This window comes from Pezoporus occidentalis, unplaced genomic scaffold (assembly GCF_034315485.1).
Source record: "Pezoporus occidentalis ecotype Australia unplaced genomic scaffold, CSIRO_AGI_Poc_V1 ctg78, whole genome shotgun sequence".
NCBI lineage: Eukaryota > Metazoa > Chordata > Aves > Psittaciformes > Psittacidae > Pezoporus > Pezoporus occidentalis.
In genome coordinates, this window is record NW_026916137.1 from 2,698,114 (window position 1) to 2,714,246 (window position 16,133).

Genomic DNA, 16,133 nt, shown 5'->3' on the forward strand with positions numbered 1-16,133 from the left:
TCCAATGAATGATCTCTGCCTCTTCTCCTCATTCCCTGCATGTTCCCTCTGCTCTCACTGCAGAGCTGAAATTTCCATGAAAAGAAACCCTGCATGCCACGTTCTGTACATGGGGAATATGTAGTACATGTAGCTTCATGCCTTTTTTGGCCCCTTTTAAGTCCTTCCAAGCGGCTGCCAGGATTCCATATGCTCCAGCCTTGATCCTAACAACTCCTCGTATTACACGATGGGTGTTTCACCATGGTGTTAGGTGGGTGGACCCAGACTTCTCTGCAAACTTTCTCAACATGAGCCACCTCTGGGGCAAAATCTTTGTATGTTCATTGTGTTCTTTCCAGTTTGCTGGTAGAGAAGCAGATGGTAGTCCTTGCTCTTGGAGGCTAATTTGTTTGCCTAAAAAATGATGTAAAGCTATCTGAAACAATTATATGGCTTTTTCTATTCCCTTCTAAAAAAATACTGCAGCTCCCTGTTCACAGCATGCAGATACATTGCAAACTTTCGAGATGAGCACTTCTGCATCTACTGTAGCCTATCCTGTTTGTCCTGCTACATTCAGGATGCATGTTTTGAGTTTATTTCATTCACTGCAGATTCATAATGGATTCACAATGCTGTTTCACCACCTAAAGACACCCTTTTCTCCCCTTTTACCTGCAGCAGACTGTAATATAGGAACAGAAGACTAACACATTGGGTCTAAATAGTCATTTTATCTTGCCCAGTATTCTGTGTTTGCTGATATTTGCTGTGGATGCATAAAGCCAGGGTGTAGTAAACATAGAAAAGTATACAGTAAATAACTAAATCCCAACTGATATATTTACCTGGTACCTGGCCCAGAGCCTTCCTGATGTGGAGGTTGTATCTAAGCTGTTGTAGATAATATGTACTTAATGGCTCTGGCCTTTAGAAATTTAACAAATCCTTTTCTAAACCACTTAATTTTTGGCTTCATAATGTTTAATAGTAAAGCATTAATCAAATTGTTTATAAATAAAAACATTAAAAAAAAAAAAAAGCCCACATTTTCCTGGATTCATTTTGTGCCAGTTACATGATAAGCTGTTCCTTTGTTTTTGTTGTAGGAGAATTAATAATTCATCATTCCTTATTCATCATCTCCTGTCTGAGATACTATAAACTTCTGTCAAATGATCTCTTCATCGTTTCTTTTTCCAGACAGAATTCCATAGTAATTATTCTCTCTTCCTGTAGATCATATTTTTCTGATAACACTTCTATACTTTTTCTATTTCTACACAGTACTCTACAGTATTCCTTCAGAGATGAGATGGCAAGAACTCAATATGATATTCAAGAAACATATTATTTAACTAGTCTATGATAATTGGACTCACCCATTACTATTACTTTTCTTCTCTCACAGCTTCTTTGATCTTATTTAATAGTTAGAATTCTTTATTTCTACATGTTTATGAACACCGAATTGATCAATTGATTGAGCCCTGTGGAGAAGGACTTGACAATAATGGTGGATGAAAACTTAGATATGAGCCAGGATTGTGAACTTGCACCACAGAAAGTTAGTTGTATCCTGAACTGTATAAAAACAAGTGTGGCCAGCATATGGAGGGAGGTGGTTCTGCCTCTCTATTCTACCCTTGTGAGAGGAGGACTGTGTCCAGCTCTGGGCACAGAACTGATCAGAGAGCTGGACCACCCTTCCTATGAAGAAAGTCTGAGAGAGCTGCAGTTGTTCAGCCTGGAGAAGAGAAGGCTCTGGGGAGACCTTAGAGCAGCTTCCAGTGCCTAAAGGGGGCTTATAAGAAACACAGAGAAAGACTTTTTACTAAGACCTGTAGTAACAGGACAAGGGATATTAGCTTTAAAGTGAAAGAGGATAGATTTAGATTGGGTATAAGAAAGAGGTTTTTTACGAGAAGGCTGGTGAGACACAGGAACGAGTTGCCCAGAGAAGCTGTGGATGCCCCACCACTGGAAGTGTTCAAAGTTAGGCTGGAGAGGGCTTTGAGCAATCTGGTCTAGTGGCAGGTGTCCCTGCCCATGGCAGGGGGTTTGAACCCTTCTAACCCAACCCATTATGAATCTATGGTACTATGGTTGTAATTTAACCCCCCATTTATACATAATAACACAGCGGTTTCTCCATCATCATTAGGTTGCAGTACCCCAAATAAAATTTTGTCTTTCTCAGCCACCCAGATCTCTCAGGTGAGAGATGATGAGATCTCTCATCATTCAGTCTCCCAGTTCATTTAAAGTTATGTTGAAGATTATAAATTCCTGGGAGAACTCAGTTAATGCTTTTCTCCAGTATGGAAACTAACAATTAATTTATCTCATTTGTTTTCTGACTTTAACTAACTCTAACCTACATGAGAACCTTCCTTTTATCTCTTAGTTTCTTGGAACTGCACTGCTGAGGAACTTCATCAAGCTTTGTAGACACCTAGGTATAGTGCTCTAATTGGATAACTCTGTATCTGTTTGCTTCTGGAGTTCTTCCAAGAACTCTACTAGTTTTATGAGGCTTGATTACTCTCTACAAAGGCTGTTAACCCCTCCCTAGGACATTTCTCTCTACTATTTCTGTTTTTCATTATAGTTTGTACCACCTATCGTGTACAAAAGCCAGCTTTTGTCCAGGTCAGTAGTTCCCTGGATTCTTCTCTGAGTACTTCGCAAAATCTTGCATTTCATAGTTCTTTCTCTCTGATGTTGAGGCCTGTTAACGTGTTTCATTATTTACTGCAATTACTTGATTTGTCAAGAGTCCACAGATTTTATTACAAGAAAGTAATTGAGTAAGAATGTAGGTTATGCAAGACTTGTAAAGAAAGTAATTATATTTTATTAAACTGAAAGATTTACTTGGAAAATATCATTATAAGCTATCGTTTTTCTCTATAGGTCTTGCCTCATTTACTTTTTCAGAACATTAAGGCTACAATAACCCTACCTTTATAGCATGGCAAGACTTACAAAAGGCCTAAGTTCACTTCTGAATTTTTAAATTATCTTTAAACAGCCCCTTTGGCACTGCAAACATCTGACCTTTTAACAGCTTCTTGGGCTTATTTTTGCCAGTCTGGTTATTTTTTTTTATGTATGCCTTTAAGACATTATTCTAGTAAATTGTGTCTTTTTGTTGTTTCAATTTAGGTCTTGTATATTATTCAGGACTAAATCAGTTTATTTTTTTCTAGTGAGTGCTTTCACAAATAGTTCAAGAAGCAATCACTTATAGTGGCTAAAAAAGTAGAAGCTGTGTCTAGATCTGTACTTGCATATAAAATAGACCAAGGTCCATTTCTGGCTGTAAAAGCTGTTGACCTGGAACAGTCATGGATGATCTGAGTATCCAAGCTCTTTCTGCAACAATAGAAGGTGGCCTCTCCCACACTGCATATTGGAAAGTGTCCCTGGCTTGCTCATTGATATAGACAAAAGCCAAGGCAAAGCGTTCACTAACAGTTGAGTGGAGTCTATGATCTCATTCCAGAGGTCAACCTTTGCCTTGTCCTGGTTTAGTCTACCAGTGCAAACACAGCCTCATCACGGTTCTCTGTGGTGTTTACCTAGTCTAGAATGATTGGACTCTCTCATTGCTACAGCCATTAAGGGTCTCTGGTCATCTGTAGCATTTTGTTCACCTCCTTTTGTTCACATGATTGATAGCATAACACAAACAGCATCCTGTTCTTTTTAGTGTGGCACGAAATCCTGCAGCCATTGAAATTCTGTAGCAAAACACAGTGGTTGACACATACTCTGTTTACAGTGTAATTTCTTTAGCATTATTGTGTAAATGCAAACTACAGCTCTTGTACAAAATGTATATTTATGTACTAGTGTTCACCGAGTATCTTCTGTCATCAAACTTTCACAATGCCTACTACATTTTGGTTTTGGTTTTGTTTTTTGGTTGTTATTTTTTTCCCAGAAAAGACATTCGCCAATAGTTCTGCCATTTAAACTATATTTTAAAAGGGAAGTATTTGTGTAGGCATATTTGGGCATTTGTCTTGATTTAGTTGCATGGTTTTATATGCTCTGCTTACCTGGGTTATTGCTTTTCTTTGTTTTATTTTCTTACCTTCTATTCTATCCATTATTCTCAGTCATAGGCTTTCTGTGATTTCAGACCACACAGACAGATCAATCTGAATGATTTACTTTCCACATCTGGCACGATTTCCTTGGTTTTCCTTTTAAAATTGTCTCATAGTGGTTTTAATCTTAAATGTCAGCAGCACTGATTCTGTTTTGATTAGGTGGACCCCGTCTTATATTAACATAATGTGCTTCAAAAATTTACCAGGTACTAATAAATATAATCCCCTTTTTCCTAACACAGTTTAATCAATCATGCACTGAGCCTCTGTTATCTGACACAGCATATAAAACCAGGACCATTGAAGAATGCTACTGTGTAGGACTGCATTTTTAGCCTTCTGGTTTAAACTTTGCTTTCAGGAGCTTGTAGCCTGCTGTTTCTTTGTTGGTGGTGTGCATGTGGGCCAGAATCACTGGGTCTTTCTTAGCACTTACTAACAGAATGTTTAGATTCTTCATGACATGTGCCATCTTTTCAATTGAATGCATCTTTTCTAGTAAAATGTTTGTCCATGTTTTTATTTGCTTGGTCATGAACTTATTTGGTTTATACAGATATGACAAGACTCACAGTGTCTAAAGGATGGTTTAGTTTCATCCTCGTATCTTGGAGCTGAAAGGTTTGACTTGTGCATCCATTCAGTCAAGTTATATCTCACTCTGGTATGAAAGATTTTTAACTAACAAATGGCCTTTTGCTGTCTTGTCAATTCACAATTGTCTGTTTTCTGAAAGGATTAATTAAAGTCTTTCTGGTCAGAGTCCATCCCAGAGTTTACCACTGAATTCATCTGGTCACTGCTTTTTATATATACCCATGAAAGCTGCTTTCACTGTGGCTCAGCAAACAAACCAGGAGAAATCCAGGGATTTAGACTCAGCATTCCCTGCTGGTCTTTGTGTCAGAAGAGTTTTCTTGAACCTCTACCCTAAGCTGCTGCTGAAGTTTGTTACTGGATTTCACCTTAGGCAGAGACCTAACATAGTAGTTAACTCCCTTTCTGATGCCTTTAGAAAGAAAGGCATCACTTCACAGCCTGATTATATAGAGGAAGTTGCCTTTCCACTTCCTAAAGGCAAAACTGTTCCAGGCCCTTGCAGCATAGGTATGTCTTGGCACAGTGATTTCTGTGCAGACTAACAAGGTAATTGATGGTGGTGAATTTGCTACCACTGATCCAGTCATGGGCTGTGCAACTGCAAGTTACTGTAGCAGCTTTGCTGAAGAGGCATGCCTCAGTTCCATCCAAAGGAACTTTAATCTCATGCTCAGCAAGCATTGCTCTATTGCAGAAGCACTCCATTTGACAGGTAGATTCTTTGTGTCTAAGGATGACAAAACCTAATTGGATTAAATTAAGTGAGAGGAGTAACAAGACTACTGATGGAATCACACACAGTGTGAGTGGGCTTAACAATCATGAAAAGAAGAAAGGGTAATTACTTATGAATGACTGAAGTTTCAAGAGGCATAGTGCATGAGTATTCACTACCAATTCTCAATTTTTCTCCACTGAGGTCTCTGCATGTAAGTGGGATAATTCTTCTGCCTGTTAAGAAGAAACTAAAGGAATAAGCTTACACCTCTTTTTTAGCTGTGAAAGAAACATGAGGAAAGGTCCCTTGGGGACTACAAATTAAAAAGGTCTCCATTCTTGAGCTTATGTGGGCAACGTTCATTTTAACAGCATATCTTGAAAATTACGGCAAAGTAGCTTTCCCTTCTTTTCCCTCTCTCCTACTTAACTTTGCTTTTAGCTTCTCGAAACTGTTTCTGACACACTTCCAGTTGCCATTGATTCATAAGGAATTGTGTATGCTCTGGAGGATGTAACCCAAAGTTGCTTGAACTCTGGTACTTTCGATTGATAAAGGTCCTGCTCAAAACTGTAGTAGTCTCTTCACAGAGACTGCAGTCTAGGTTAGAGAAAACAGTAAGAAACTTCAGTGCCTCTCACTTCTTTAGATGACACCACTCCCCTGCCTTTTTTCTTTTTCAAGATTAAAAAGAAGATCTAAATATACATTAAATTACACTGTCTCCGTTTGAGTGTATTTTCCACACTCCTACTGATGCAAAGTGATTTTATCACTTAAATTAAAATATGCAATCAGAGCGTGGCTTGAATTTTAATCCCTTACACTGTGAGTTTGGTTTAAGCAGAATCCACGCTTCGAGTGTTACTATTTGATTGGAAACAGTTTTCTACAGGTCAGACTTAGCAACAGCAATGTGTCTTTAAGGCAGCATTCACAGTGTAAACTAATGTTTTATTTAATGACCATTTAACTTTATGTCAATGAATTTTCCTCTCAGAAAACATTGCACATGAGGAGAAGGATGATATAAGGAACACATTTTGAGTGCAGCTCACAAGAAAAGAGAACAGCAGCAAAGCTCAGCTTCTGTTAAGAGGCCATTACACTTTCTATAAAGAAAATGCTGCATTTCTTGGAAATTGTTTAAGCAAAACGTAACAGTGAAAAGTATTTCCTTCACTCTTCCTCTTATTTGCATGACGTCTGATCAGGAACCTAATTTCTGGACCTATGCTATAAACAGGAAGGTCAGAGAGAACAAATCAAACAGGCTATGGTGCTGAAGACTCTAATAGGACAACTGAAAGGGAAATAAGAGCACAGGCTCATTTGAAGGGGTAGGGCTGCATGTGTCCCACTGGCAGTTGCGTTTGCACTGACTTCATGTGAAGTGATAAATGAGGAAGTCAAGTAACCACCTGCTGTGAAGCACCTGCCTTGAAGACCACTCAGCATTCAGGTAAGGCAAATGTGCTCTTAACTGTGGGGAAGGAATTGGCAAGGAGCCTTCTCTCCTCAAGCAAACAAGGACTTAAAAATCCTGTCAATCAGGTCTTAAAGTGAGGAAACAGGAGGACTGAATCTTTATTCACTAGAAATACATTTTTGTGAGTAGAAGTGGCAAGAGAGGCACGGAAGTGTTTCTTTTTGGACAGGTTTGTGATTCAATGGAACAGCAGGGTGTACTTTGTATGGATCAGATGGGTGAATCAACATGGATAATTAATTCCTTCTCATAACTTAGGGGTTATTTCTTACTCTCAAGGTGAAGGAAGGGGGTGGGAAGTCCTATCATTAGTTCCAAACAGTAAATTTTGTCCTTGTCCTCTGTGAAGAGGCAGAAAGTTTTAGCATTAATAAGTTATCTTCCTATGAAGCCACTCTTAGAGACCCTATCAGTGCTGAGTGCTGATGGGAGAGGTGCTTTGTGGCCAACAGAAGGCCCAAACTCTCCTAGTTAACAACCCAAGTTTTGCTTTGTGAGGTGACAAGAAGGAAGAACAGTGGCTGTAGGGTTTGCATTTGAGGAAGAACAGCCAGTGATGCAGGCAGTTGTTAAGTGAAATAAGATCATGCTTGTGTGCAACAGTGTAAAGATGAGAATCTTATCAGTCTTCTTCTGGCTCCATGCTTGGTTTTGGGAGTTGGAGCTATGTGAGGTGAATTTTAGGCACTTTGCCTCTATTTTTTCCTCGTTTGTGTTCTATTATTGTTCCTTTTCTCTTAGCCTGATATTTCTCCATTTTCTCTTTATTTCCTACTTTCATCTTGGTGACAGAAAGAGAAGGAGACTCTGTGAGTGTAAACATATGTAGTTACCAGGACTACACCAAACACTCCAGCTGTACGTCAATGGGATACTTGTGAATGGTAAAGGCAAGACCGCAAAATTCATGGGCTAGGCAATGTTCAAAGCCTGCTGGTATATCCATTTAAATTGACTAGTCTTGAAGTTTCAGATCTGAGTAGGCCTGCCTATTGCTAGTATGAGCTGTGACTTTGCCTGTCCCAGTGTTAGGTATCTTTTGGAGTTCATACCAAAAAAAAACATTTTTTCCAACCTGCCTTTTTTTCCCTCAACAATAGGTGTCTCTTCATCATTTCTGTTAACTTGTCCTGCCTCTGAGGGATACTCTCCATTTCTTTAGAACTACAGTGAGGGCTGGTTACTTCCGAAGGGACAGGGAACATAGGGCTGTTGATCATACAGCTGACAGGGCAGAGGTACAGCACCTGTGTAAGTGAGGAACTTAGTCGTTGCTCATAAGTGTTGGAGCCTCTGAGGTATTGAATGACAGGTATTGAAATAAAAGGTATTGAAAAATGTACCCATTTGTCATGGTATAACCCCAGGCGGCAACAGAACACCACACATCTGCTTGCTCACTCCCCCCTGGAGGGATGGGGAAGAGAACTGAAAAGGCAAAAGTGAGAAAACATGAGGGTTGAAGTAAAACCTGGTTAATAAGCAAAGCAAAAGCTGCACACACAAGCAAAGCAAAGCAAGGAATTCATTCACCTCCTTCCATCGGCAGGCAGGTGTTCAGCCATCTCCAGGAAAGCAGAGCTCCATCATCCATAACGGTTACTGGGGAAGACAAACAACATCACTCTGAATACCCCCCCTTTCTTCTTCTTCCCCCAGCTTTAAATGCTGAGCATGAAGCCAAATGGTATGGAATACCCCTTGGGTCAGTTAGTGTCAGCTGTGTCCCCTCACAACTTCTTGTGCACCCCTAGCCTACTCGCTGGTGGGATATGAAGCAGAAAAGGCCTTGACTCTGTGTGAGCACTGCTCAGTAGTAACTAAAACATCTCTGTGTCATCAACCCTGTTTTCAGCACAAATCTCAAATACAGGCCCATACTAGCTACTATGAAGAAAATTAACTCTATCCCAGCCAAAACCAGCACAACATTGCACAACTATCTTTCTAGAGATTGACACATATCTCTGATGCTTGGGAGGATTACATTCCCATGCCTAGCACATGATCTGCAGTACCACACACCATGGACTCTCTGATTTCTCAAGCAGTAACCCTATGATGAATGAAACAACCTCTGTCTTCAGTTCTGGACCAGAAGATACCTTGGCTTGGGCACAGGTGCTTCTTGAAAGATTAGGAATCCTCTTCCCTAGGGCCGCTAGGAATGGCCAAATCAGTCCTTGCCATCTCTTGGCTGCTGTTTCTGAAAAACAGTGCTCTCATCCAAGCTGACCATGGGTCATAGTTTCCATCACAGCAGAAACAACTCCAGCACTAGTTCTTGGAGTCTGAATTCTCAGGGAAGGGAACATTCATTCTCCCAGGTTAACAGTGACTTTTCTTCAAAACAGACACAGCTCCTCCATGCACAGGCCTTTTTTACAAAAGGAAAAGGAGGTTCTCTGCAAATCCACCTATGAGGTCTCTTTGTTTACTGGTAGAGGGAAACAAATTTTTCAGCCAGTAGACTTTTCAAATATGTTTTGCTTGTCAGGAAGCTGTCCCCTTTCTGTGACTTAAATGTCATTGTAGCTAACCAGAGAGGGTGTCTCTTGCTTTTGCATATGACTTCCTAGAGCCATAACTCTCGCTAAGGCAAGCGGGCTTATTCAGTAGGCATGTGAATGTATTCACCACCACAACAACAACCCACAAAGGCAAAGCTGAATGTCCTGCTTAATGAAGTGTCTGGTTTTATGTCTGAAACAGTAAAGCACTCACTCATACCTCATACTTAGCGCCTTTCCACTGAGACAACTCTTGACTGCTAGAAGAGCAGTAAATTGGTGAGAGCACTTATGTGGCTTTTTTAAAATCTATAATTATGTTTTTAGAAGTTGTTTCTCTAAATGTCTCCCAGACTCTTTCTGTCATTATAGGGTACAAAAGTCAACACTACTCTGACTAGGGTTTTGAGGTCCTCCCATTCAGCTTGGACCCATGTTTATTGCAAAACTATGCAGAGATTTACCAGGACTCACTCTCAATCATGCTGATCCTAGGACACTGATGCTGAGTGCTCAGCTGAATAAATCCACATTCAGCATTGCCCAGTTGATCCTGGTACTCTCATTTCCTCCTACTGAGAATATCAAAAGATCATTCATAGGAAACAACTGGCTTCTCACTGGAGAGAGCTGCTCTTTCAGGCTTTCTGCGTTATACTCAGGTTTAGCTTGACCAGCCTTCTGTCTGTGTTGAAGTTTAATGGAGCATCAGGCCTTTGCAATACAGGAAGAGAGACAGAGGTACAATCAATCAGAAGTCTTAGGTCATAGTTCACTGTATTAGAATGGCTGTGAATCCTGTCTGGGGGAGAGGAACAGAAAAGGGAATATGTGTTTGTTTTAGCTAATGTAATAAGGCCCTTTTGCTTCAAAGGCATGAAGTCCAATGAGGCTTAAAAACATCAAGCTTAACCCTCTTGATTTATCTTTTGGATTTGAATATTTCTTGAAAATTAATTTTACCTCATAAAACCAATTCCAGCTTTTCTTCACAGGTTGTAGACCAGTATCTTATTTTCTTCACACAACCATTTTGATTTACAAGCAGAGTCAAAAAGTTGAGGCTTTCTCAGTCGTAACACTCGTGATAAAATTCTGATGAATGGTGACATACTGACAGTCCAACCTTCTCTGAAAGCAGCAGCTGCTGTTGGAGACCTCTTGCCTTCAGGCTTTCCCATGAAGTGCCGAATTCTATTTGTGAAAGCCATGCACTATAAGATTAATAACATTGGGGATATTCCCAGCAGATCTCATCACCCAGCTCCTCATTTCTCTGTCTGTGCTTTCTCTACTACAGTAGCAGAGCTTGTGCTTATTTTACCATTTCCCACTACCTCCTTTAGTCCCATCCATCTTCTGACTATATTCTCTTTCAGAGATAGATTGCAGACACCAGTGTTATGTCCAGGCTAGAGAGAAACTGGATCTGTACAGGATGAGGAAGAACAAGAAGCAGAACATGCTAATTAAGTTGTTGTCATTATCTTTTCTATCACTCTCCCCTGCTTTTGATGTGAGAGCACACACACAGAATACGGCGGGACATGTTAATTATTGCATCCAAGTGGAGAAGAATGTGTTACACTAGATGCTGTGGTGATAATAACTAAGCAGAATGGCAAAAAAGGCTTATGCCAATAGGAGCATAGCTATGTTGAAATAATTTCTGCAAAGCAAACTGTGAGAAAAACAGAAGTTGTACGTGTTGGACTCATTCGGTTTCCTCTCAGAGACATTAGGCTATGTCTTGCACTATCTTTTTGCTACTTCTGCTTCCTTTCAAGGAGAAAACAGAACAGTCAAAATGGATAGTACGAGGGAGAGGAGGGACAGAAAAGGAAGAGATGGGGAAGGAGAAAAAGAATAATAGTAAAAGCAGGAGATGGAGGGGTAAACAGCAAAGAGATTGGAGGATGGGAAGAAAACCAGAAAAGGAATAGGAAGAAGTTATTTTGGTTTCATTCTTGAGGAAGAATCTGTAGGATTAATTAATGAGTTTACCTGACAGCTCTTCAAGTCTTGAAGGTGGCGCTACAGTCTCTGGAGTATTGAATCATATTCCATATGTTAGCAATTTGCTGTGGATTGGTCTAGAATCCTCAGAAGTGTTCCTGTGGCATAAAGGACTCCACAGTCTGAATGGAGGACTGCAGTCCCATAGTTCTCCCAGAACTTCTGTCCCATTTTCTTCTCCTCTTCATGTCCTTGTCCTCACTATCTCCTCTCATGGGTTGTACCTTCACCAGTTCAGACCCTCCCACCTCAAAACCTCTCGGTCAGCTTGATGACATCAGGAGACTTCTTGCTGACCTGGAAAGCCGCTGATGGAAGCCAAGGGCTGGGCAACACACTGGAGTATGAAGTCACCTACAAGAGGGACTGGGAGCCCTGGGAGGTAAGAGCGGAGGAGCCGGGCTGTCCTGCTTTGGGCAGTAAGGAACCTATGGTAGAAGTTGTGCAAATGAACGGCCTTTCCATTCTCAGGCACTATGAGGGGATGCCACAAAGGTAGTTTCAGGTCAAGCAGAAGGGGCTGTCTTTCTGTTTGCAAGAGACTTACCCAGTGAAACACCATTTGTCCTGAGCTGAGTGCAAAGATCTGTTCTTCATTGATCTTCCTTGAGCTGGAATTGATTTTGTCCTGAATCCCTCCCAAATGAGATTAAATCATGGTCCAACAGGAGCTTTGGGAAAATGGCAAAATACACTTGAAGCTGCTTCTCTGTCCGGGAGTATGCACTTTTTTTGTTTGTTTTTTTTTTTTTTTCATTTTAATTCAAGTGCACATATCCCAGCTCCCCAGTTTCCTACCTCTCTCCTTCCTTTCCCCCAAAACCAGAAAGCTGCCTCACTCTTGCTTTCCAACACCATATGCTGCCATCTTCGCCAGAAGGACCTTGTCCCCAGGGAGCAGCTACTGTGCCCATATGTGAGCCAGACCAGGGTGAGACAGTGGCTTCTCATCGGTACAGCGAGTGGAGGATCATGGAAGACCCCTGAAGGTAGCGTGGGATGGAGTGGCGCTATCCAAAGTGGTGAAAGGGAGTGCTGGACCAGTATGATGATAAGTACCCTGAGACATTACGTGCGTTCCAGTTAAAGTGCTGCTGCCTGCATAAGTGCCGCCTGGAAGACTGAGGATGGTACTTTTGATGTAGGTTGCTTCCTTAGGTTTTATTGAACCTTTAATGGTGAAAATGCCTCTATAGAAAACACATTCTCTAAGCTGGGGTTAAAGTTTGGTCCAGCAGTGAGCTAGCTGGGATTTCTTAGCAAAGTAGCTGTCCAGTCTGCATCCTTGCAGTACAGCAGCAATGCTAATGAAGATCAAAGAGAAACAGCTCTCAGCTTGTTCTGGCTGGAGAATGAAGGTTGAAATGTGCCGAGGATCTGCAGATTGGAGCAAGGACAAAGGAGGAAAAAGCTCATTGAAGATGTTAGAACAAATCAAAGGTGTACGAAGGTGCCAGGAATACTTTCAGATTGGCAGTTTTTTAACCTGCATCACTCTATTAAAGATTGCCTGTGGCAATGTTTCTACTGTGTTTAGGTGGGGAAACAGCATGGACTTAAAAATGAGAACAGCAAGGTTGTTGGGACAAAAGCTATTTAGAAAAGATTGCTTGTAAACCACAGGTTGATAAACTGGTGAAACTAATTACACAGCGTGACTGCGTGGAAGCTGGTTCCTAGTCCTGAGTGTCTATCACAAATATGCTACTATCGTCCTTGTGCCCATGGCTCTTGGTTCTTCCTGGCTTTAATGTAGTCTCTCTTTTCTTGGAAGGACTGCACTCTTTATTGTCTCTCTTTCAGCCACATGGGTTTCAGTGTGCAGAACACTTCTGAGAAGGTGGAGCAGATTAACAGCCTTCAAGTACCACACGGGTAAGAAGCCCACTCCCTACTCCTTTCTTGAAAGGTTCCTTACTTAACCATGGGCTAAGAGCAGGCTGTGCATGAATATCACCCATTGCAATGAGGAGGACGAAGTATATTCACCCGTGTATCTCCTTACTCTAGGTACACCTTCCAGAACATCTATGGAAATCGGAATGAATTGCTTCAGCTTTAATTCATTCAAGACCTTGACTTCCTTGGCTGGAAGTCTGAGGATAGAAACCTACTTCCTTTCTTCCTCTACATTTCCTTTGGAAATAGGTTTGAATGAAAGACACTGACCTAATAGGGTGGAAACTTTGGCTGAATTCCTCGCAGCCTGCCTGAACACAGCTTCCCTGTTATGGAAATACACATATTCCCTTACCTCTTCATCCTCTAGAAATGACATGCTTTCTGCTCCTTGAAGCAAAGTCTGACTTTGAAAGTGGAATGTGAATGAAGAAGAAAAGCTCCAGTGGGCCAGCCAGTGCGGCTGATCAGAAATAGCTTCAAATTGTCCATACAGTGTCAAATTTGTGTCAGGTCTTCAAAGATGGAGTGGGGAGGTGACTATAGTGCTCTGTTCAGGAAATTGTCCCAGGTTACAGAGCAGTCAGGGAGGCTGACACAAAGTAAATTGACTCTCGGATTTTATGATAATTATTTGTCTCTTAGGAGAGAAGGTCAGCTCTTTTTACTATATACTTTTGTAAGTCATGAGGAGGAATGATGAATTACGCTTGTTACTTCTTTGAAATCTTTGCTTCTCCCTTTGTCTAGCTTCACATCCAGTGCTTGTAAGAGACAGGGGCTCTTTACTTTGATGAACTAATTGCAAAGCATCACTTAAAGCTAGAGAGCTGCATAAATGCTGATGCTAGCAGTCACACTGCCTGAGTCTATACTGCTAAATAAATCAGGGCCAAGATGTAGTATCGAGTGCTGCTTTGTAACTGCTTGCACTACTTTGATGTCAGCACTCTACTCGCTGCAGTTTGGCCTGTGCCATTTAGTGGTTTCCAGGATAACATCCTGACACGGTTTGGGAGATAGCACAGGGTAGCAACCATTGCCAGTGGACAACATGGACACAACTGTACCAGGTTAGGCTGTGTCCAGTGTCCTTCAACAGTATTCTAGCAGGCTTTGCACCAAGGCTGTGCAACACACATCTTGTTTCATAGGATGTGACTCTGTGGGAAGCCCTTGCTGGAGCAGGTTTGTGGCAGGACCTGTGGATGCATGGAGAGAGGAGCCCATGCTGGAGCAGGTTTGCTGGCAGGAGCTGTGAACCTGTGGGGGATCCATGCTGGATCAGCCTGTTCCTGAAGGGCTGCACCCCAGGAAATGAACCCACACAGGAGCAGTTCATGAAGAACTTCAGCCTGTGGTTTCCCATGGACTCACATTTGAGAAATTCATGCAGGGCTGTCTCCTGTGGGAAGGAGCCCAGGCTGGAGCAGGGACAGAGCGTGAGGAGGAAGGAGTGGCAGAGACAATGTGTGATGAACTGAGCGCAACCCTCATTCCCCATCCCCCTGTGCTGCTCAGGAGGAGGAGGTAAAGAAATTGGGAATTAAGTTGAGCCTGGGAAGAAGGGAAGGGTGAGGGGAAGGTGTTTTAAGGCTTATTTTTTATGTCTCATTTTCCTACTCTGATTTGATTGGCAATAAATGAAATCAATTTCACTAAGTCGAGATTTTTTGCTTGTAATAGTAAGATAGTAGGGAAGTAGCCAGCACTGAGATTCAGAAAAGCCTGCTGGAGTCATAGGGGAGTCTTAGATAACCAAGACAAACCATTATAGTATCATTTTCTTTTCACAAACTCTTCCTCTCCTCTCCAGCTTCTAGTCCAACATGGCAAAAGATCTCAAGCAACCCTACCCCTTTCTTAGTTATATGAATGCATTTGGTAAAGGGGACAGGCCGTATTTCTTTCCCATGTACCTGCATTTAGATAGGCTTGCTCTGCATTCTCCTGATAGGTGTGATTGGCAGGGGAAGAAGCTAGATTTAGCTAGGGCTCCTTTCTAAAAATAGGTAATCAATTTCAGTTCAAGCCTCTCAGGTTATAGGGAAAGAAAATGATTCTGCCTGGGACCATAATGAGCTTGGATAATCAGTTTTCCTGTTCAAGAGCAATGAATCTAAGGGTTTAAAAGGAGTGTTACTAAAAGGAATAAAATGGCAACTCACTGGTAGGCCTGTTTACTAAATTCAGCAGTAGAATCTGAAAGCTTCTTAGTAATGTAGCCCACTCCCCTTTTCTGCCCAGAGCTGAGAGAGTCCACTGTCGATTTGCAAGGAGATGTTGCTCTTAAACCTCTCTCACTGTTTCCAATTGCAGTGATCCCATCCATCTCTGATGCTAGGTGGTTGCCCTTGGCAGCTTCAGTCCATTAAGCCTTGGTTCTGTCAGAAAGGAGTCCATAGGAGAGGAGTCCCCAAGAGAAAGAGAACCTTGAGGAACAGACCTTTTCTTCTTTCTTTTTATTTTCATGCTCCACGGTTCGTTTGCTTTATCACTATCAAGGGGAATACAACAGGTAATTCCTAACCCTCAAAACCACCATTCTCTATTGATCAGTAAGTGTTTTAAATGCCTTTAAACTTAAGACACAATTGTATTTCAACCCCAGTCCCTCAGAGTGAAATCCCTGAAGTCAATTCAACCCTTTTGTTGTGATCTCTAGCCACTTCAGGCACTGCTGGATTTCTCTTTTATCCCATTATAGGCAGGATCAGCAGTAAGTACTCCATTCTTTTAGGAATACCAGGATACTTACCTCAGGATAGATATAGCTCTGAATTTAAGTTTTATTTCAG